Source organism: Paramisgurnus dabryanus, chromosome 6 (assembly GCF_030506205.2).
Source record: "Paramisgurnus dabryanus chromosome 6, PD_genome_1.1, whole genome shotgun sequence".
Taxonomy (NCBI): domain Eukaryota; kingdom Metazoa; phylum Chordata; class Actinopteri; order Cypriniformes; family Cobitidae; genus Paramisgurnus; species Paramisgurnus dabryanus.
Genome location: NC_133342.1, coordinates 9,223,082 through 9,229,882, shown reverse-complemented (window position 1 = coordinate 9,229,882; position 6,801 = coordinate 9,223,082).

Below are 6,801 nucleotides of genomic sequence, written 5' to 3'. Positions count from 1 at the left end.
GCAATGTGTCCGTCCTCTCCGCACCGATAGCAAAAGTAATCGTCCTTGTTCCTGACAGGCTTTTGTCTAGGAGGATCTGGGGAAGGCTGTGGCAAGGACGGGGTATGACTCATTGGCTGACTGTGGCCAACACTCATAACAGCTAGCTGTTGTTGTAACTGCTGGACTTGTTTTTTCAAGGCTTGGACTTCTGAATCATTCTTTGTCTTGTGCTTGTCTGTGGTATTTGTGTGTCTTAGCTTTGTCTTGGGCTCTACCATCATGGATGAAGCAGGTAAAGCGTTTGGACATTCACCTTTCAGCTGAGCCCTGAGTTCTTGAAGTTCTACTTTGAGCTCCCGTACAACTGATGGACTAATTTGTTCATCTCCCTGCAGGTGTATGGGCTTTGCAGTGGCAGTGATCTTATGCCGAGTGGCTTCGCTCTCCTCAGCCTCACGGATTTCGTTCAGTAAGTTCAGGAAAGTAGGTGGTCGCTTTTTTCTCTCCCTTAACCGCAACTGCAGGAGCATCATGTCTGATTCAACAGCTCCTCGGATCAGCTGTTCTACTCTTGTTCTGTCAACATTGGCGGGAGACAAACCTCCTCTTTGAACAACTTTGGTCAGAGATTTCTCCATCCGTCTCAAGAAATCAGATAATGACTCTCTAGGAGACTGGCGTAGTAGTCGAAAAGCAAAATACAAGTCTTCTCCAGACTCGGAGGATCCAAACGTGCTTTACAGCGCTTCCAGGTACTGCAGGGCACTGGCATCAGGGCTAGAAAGACGAACAGCTTTTATGATATCAAGTGCTGATCCCTTTAAACTTTCTACAACTCTCCAACGTTTTTCTTTCTCAGAGCAGTCACATTCCGTTATCATTATTCTGGCCTGCTCGATCCAATGTTCCATGGTTTCCTCTCCTGCGGGGGTGGGAACAGTACCAGAGAAGGTACGTAAACGACGGTAAGCATTGCTGTCACTTTGTGGTTTCACTGTTTTTTCTAGGATCTCACCCACAGCACGAATTATTGACTCAGGGGAACTGGTATTGGAACCAAGAGAAGGAAACAGAGCTTGTAAATCAGTTATAGACTTTCCCTCATCCATGAGAAACTTTGACAGCTTATCTGTGAATCCTACAGGGGCAGCAGGTGGTGAGTTGGTGGAAACAACTATCTCCCAGGCCTCCTCACCATCTCCAAGCAGAAGTTTAGTAGGACAACGTGTGGCATCTATGATTTCTCGACACTCACACAAAACTAATAGAGTAGTTGAGGTGGGCCCATGTCTGTTATCTCGAACACGCACTCTTCCAAAGAAGTGTGCATTAGAATTAGAAATTATTTTAAATACTAAGCAAGCATCTGCTGCCATCTAGTGCCTCTCTATATTACTGCATTTAGCCATTTAAAGCAATGAATCTTAACCTTTCTGATTCAAGGTCCCCACAATAATATCTGGTTGTTTAAACGTATTACAGTGTTTGCTTTCGTATTTTTAATATGATCTTAGAAGGTTTGTTGATGTTCAGGCCCCCTACTTGAGAAAGATTTAAAGTAATATTAAAGGTTAAAGTCATAAACCTTATGTTTAACCTGTATAATTGCATTATATAATGTGTCTGACAAAGACCGATATGTGATCCAGACTGCAAAATAACAAATGACCATTCAGACGCATGCGCGTTATCAGAGAGTAACATTTATCGCAGTTTTGAGAATGGATGGGGCTTACTTTTGGGGGACTGTGTTTATCCCTGTCGTTCATTGCTGATGACACCTTTCAGAAATCCAGTAGGAGATGCACAGGCAAAATGTAATTACTTCAGTTTAGTTGTTTATGGATAAATAAAGAAGCCTATTAGTAAAAGTAAAACTAGTTATTTTTCCTATTGCAGGAAAGATACAACACTGCTCTAACAAAACTAGAATAATAATTGAAAGAAGGATTGGTCAGCTTAAAAGGAGATTTCACGGTCTTCACGGGGAGCTACATCTAAAACCAGCAGGAGCAGGGAGAGTCATCATTGCATGCATCGTCCGCTTTAACATATCCATAGGTGTGCTCATGAATGAACCTGAAGGCGTAGTGCAGCTAAATCATAACGTGGATGATGTGACAACAGAGAGAAATGCTATCTGAGATTGTGCTTGTGCAAAAATATTTCCCTAATGTGAGCAAAATTATGTTAAACTGTAGGCTATAATGGTGTTTAGATACTGTATAAAGCAATGCATTAATAATTAAAAATAAGTAAAAGCAAAACTTTATACTAATATACTTTAATCTTTATTCAAGATATACATTTTAATTATAAATTGAAAAAAACAGCCATGAAACATGTACAGTAAGCAAATCACATTATATAGGTATTTGTAGTTATAGTATAGTTATATAGTTAACAGTAAACGCCAACAGATCAAAGTTTGTGTAACTCTTCACCTACTGGTTGCAAAGTTATTAATCCATCTCAAGCAAGTTTGTAAATTTTGTATTGCAGAACTTTTTTCAAGTTTTCTTTTTCCATTTCTATTTTAGAAATCTCCAAGTCTGCTTTTCTTTTCTGCAGCAAAATAACTGCTTGTTGAAGTTCAGCCAGCCATGATCTAGCCTTGGTGTGTGTGTCTGTGTGTGTGTCTGTGTGTGTACCTGGAAATTATCACGTTGTGGGAACCAATTGTCCCCACAAAGATAGGGATACCAGTATTTTGTGACCTTGTGGGGACATTTTGATGTCCCCATGAGGAAACAAGCTTATAAATCAAACAGAATGATGTTTCTTGAAAATGTGAAGTAGTAGAAGGGTTTATGTGATGGTTGTGGGTAGGGAATGGGGTAGGTAAGGGGAATAAAATATACAGTTTGTATAAAATGCATTACTTTCCCTACAAAACAAGGAAACCACAATGTGTGTGTGTGTATTCATTTTTATTTGTGGTTGTAACATTCAGTGGGTATGAATACTTTTGCAAGGCACTGTATATAAATGTAATTTAGGTTATAGCCCTTATCTGCATTATTTTACCTGCTTCCCAAACTGCTTGGAGGAACGCCTGGAATACCGACTAGAGTAGGTGAATCCTTCCCTAATATATCTTGTACCAATTTTGCTGTCAGATAGGTCTTGTGGCGGTGGCCCTCCCCCTTCACACAACTAAACAATTGTAACATTGTTCCAAAGCGCAATTGTAGTGAAGTTGGACTGGTTTTAGGTGGATTTTATTGTCGCCATGAAACTGAATAGGTAGCATTTATTGCTAATAGTTAAATCAATCTTTTATATGGAGAATAAAGGAAATTGTACGTTTGTATAACGAACTCTGACGCTACCTTGAGCTCAAATATATATCCTCCAGTTAAAGTATTGAATACTTAGCATTACTAGCAATAAACATATATGGGTTTAAGCATTTATATTTACATAAACAACCGCTTACGCGGAGCCGCAAATCTTCCGCGCTTCATCATAATATCAATTGCTACTAACTGCAACTAATCATAGATAATATTGATAACAACCAATAATATTAACAACACTTACTTTTAGTTACAGACGCACACAACACTGGATGAACTTAGGACACACAATAAACACTTTACATCTTACGAAACTAAAGTTCTCCTCAGCATCATCAGATTGATACTGCGCTCTGATTGGCCACTCGCTCACGCGACTGATGCATGATCGCTGTGGAAATTTCCGTGACCAGCACGTGAGCGGTGCCTCTATATGAGTGTGTCTGATACCCGGAGAACAAGTGTCCAGCAGAGGCTGCTATAATTCTACCTTTTCTACAGCAATGTCTTTTTGATACAATTTATCAGGCACGAGCATGAACGTTACTCACCGGTCTTTCCGAATTATTTTTTATTCTTTGCCATTTCTTTTCTTAACACATCACTATGTTTTCATACCTTCTCATAACTTCTACTGTTCGCTTGACAGCAAGATTTCTTGAATTTATTTTTTCTAATATCTCCTGCCAGGCTTTGATTTGTGCGAATGAGTGACTGATAGGTTATAGCGGCTTTGGATGATTTTTCTTTTTTTCGTCCTCTGTCCAGTTTGATTTACGTTTTTTGTTTTCTGTTATGTTTGTACTCTCCATAGCACAACTATATTAATACAAATGTGGTTTTATCAAGGAAACTACTGTGAAACGCTTAGTATAAACACTTAGGGTGACGGTTAAGAAGTTGCAACGCTCTTAATGAAATTCCTTACCTCAGGGATTTTTCTCCCCCAGAGAATCCCTAAGGAGTTTCACAGGTTTTTACAGGGAAGGAACCTTCAAATTGGGGCAGCCTTCGTCGCGACCCGGTGACGTCATTGACATTCAAGCTTCAGAGCTGCTGTCTCTTCAGGTACCCAAACATGCACAAAAATAGCAGCAACAGTACGTTGCGTTATCTGGTACATGCGGGTGCAACAGATTTCAAATTAGTTGCACCTGATGTCTAATAAGGAAAGGTGGGGTGACGGGCGGTGTGCCACACATCAAAGGGAGTCGATCTGCTATTCTCTGTAAGGGATTATTTAACCCAAAACTGAAAACTCTGTCATTGTTTTCTTCCATTCATACATCAAGAGCATTTTCATACTGTTTTTCAAACTATGACTTTCTGTGTGAGACTGCCATCTGGTGGACTATAGAAGTATTATATGACTGACACGCCTGTTTGCACCCCAATATTATGAAGACTCGGAGCCTGCAGCTACAGACCCTCACCCAGAGACCTGCATTCTCAGACCCCTCGTCTTTTGAGACAGCGCAACGTGATAAGAAACGTGAGTATCGTCAATTTTATTAAGCGAATCATACTCATTCGAGTTGTTTTTTACTTTCGCTCATCGGTACAATAGTAAATTTAATATTTGTAAAGATAGTTATAAAATTTGAACAGTTAATGTATGTTCCCCCCCTCCCCCGAAAATATTTGTAGCTAAATATATCTAGCTAACGTTAGCTTTTAATCTTGGACTTTTTGTAGACAAGCCATTGTAAAAATTCGATTAAAATTAGTTGACATTAATGTAGACCAATTAAATACATTAAGGGGCGGTTTACCGGACAGGGATTAACTAAAATAAATATAAGAGCTGCCCAAACTGAAAACAACTTGCACTGACATGTCTTAAAATACATCAGTGACCATTTCTTGGCCTCAAAATGTACACAAGTAATGTTTTTAATAAGGCATGTTTGATTAAACTAGTTATATTTTCTAATTAAACTAAGGCCTAGTCCTGGATTAAACTAATCCCTGTTCGGGAAACCACCCCAAAGTGTGTTAATATCAAAGAATGTTATCATTAATTATTTAATCATATTTACCGGGACCTTTTCTCCTAAAACTATAAATTGAATTAATTAATGCAGGAGTAATTATTTTACTTTATATAATTTATGTAGACTACTTAAATTAGTTCTTAGAAAGTAAATATTAAAATGAATCAATATAAATTTAACTGTGATATAAATTTGTTGCCAGCCATTTACAACTCATACAATTGACTAAAAATCAAAGGTACTATGCCTTCACTATTTATTAACCAGCCTATATTAACATGTCAGCTAGAATGTGTCATTTGGCCTTTTGTTTGGGTTCCTTTAATTGACTCTGTGGAGTGGTCTTAAAATTTCAATTTGAGTTTGACTCTCTCTCTCTCTTTTTTAAAGATGGATATAACAATTCAAACGGGGAATTCACTTCCAGAAATTCCAAAATGTTACAAATGCTGCATTGATTTTCACTACCATCAAAGTGGTTCCCCCTAAAGCCACGTGTGCCTGTCTACATGGACAGTGAGCAGCAGTAAAATTGCTATTCTTTTTCAATGCCTCAAAGCTCTGCTTTATAAATCCAAAACTCAACTGAACTTCAAGAATGAAGTGCAGTTGATTTGTAGTTTTCTTTTTCCTGAAGTAGGCTCAAACACGTTTGTCAATTGGATTGTTTCTATTATTGTCATATATGCAATGTTACTTTTTATATTAATTAATTGATGTATTTATTTATATGGACGTGGGGCAATCATTCATGGCCTATGTAAAATGCAGGCATTATCCTGGCAGGAAGCTGAGGAGGTGTTCCTCCGTGGCCCTTCTTATCACTCTAGGTATGCTTGTAATTAGCATTTGCAAAAAAATAGTATTTGTTATTACACAATATTTTTGACAATTGGCTTTTATTGTAGTGAAGTCGAGGAATTTGACAGAGCAGTTTCCAAAAGACTGAAAAAGAAGGAAAAATCATCTGCAGGAATTACTTACTTATGCATTTACATTATTTTACATTTATTCATTTAGCAGACGCTTTTGTCCAAAGTGACTTATAAATGAGGAGTTCTTTTTAATGCAATTGAAGATGAAAAGTATTGAAAACAAATCTTTCTTCCTTTTTTTCTAGCTTTCTCCTGTTTACAGCAAGATGATGTTTAGGTGATTGTTCAATAAAGTACAGAATTGTTTATTATTGGTGTTTTGTCTATTCTTATAAAAAGTTTTGCTTTGCATTCAAAATATAAAGATATAATGATAATAAGACCATTTATAGGTTGAACTAAAAGAATAATTGGAATTTGCATTAAAAAACATTGCAGCAACATAATATCACATAATATTTTACATAAGAGCGTTCAATCTGTTATTGTATCCCTTCCATCAGTAATTTTCTTTCAAATACACCCACACTCAAAAAATACTACAGACTACTGGGTAATTTGTTAGTCAGAGAACACAATGAGTTTTTTTGGCACATGCATTAAGCAGGGAACGCAAATATTTATTTGGATAACTTGAAATAAAACGAGACT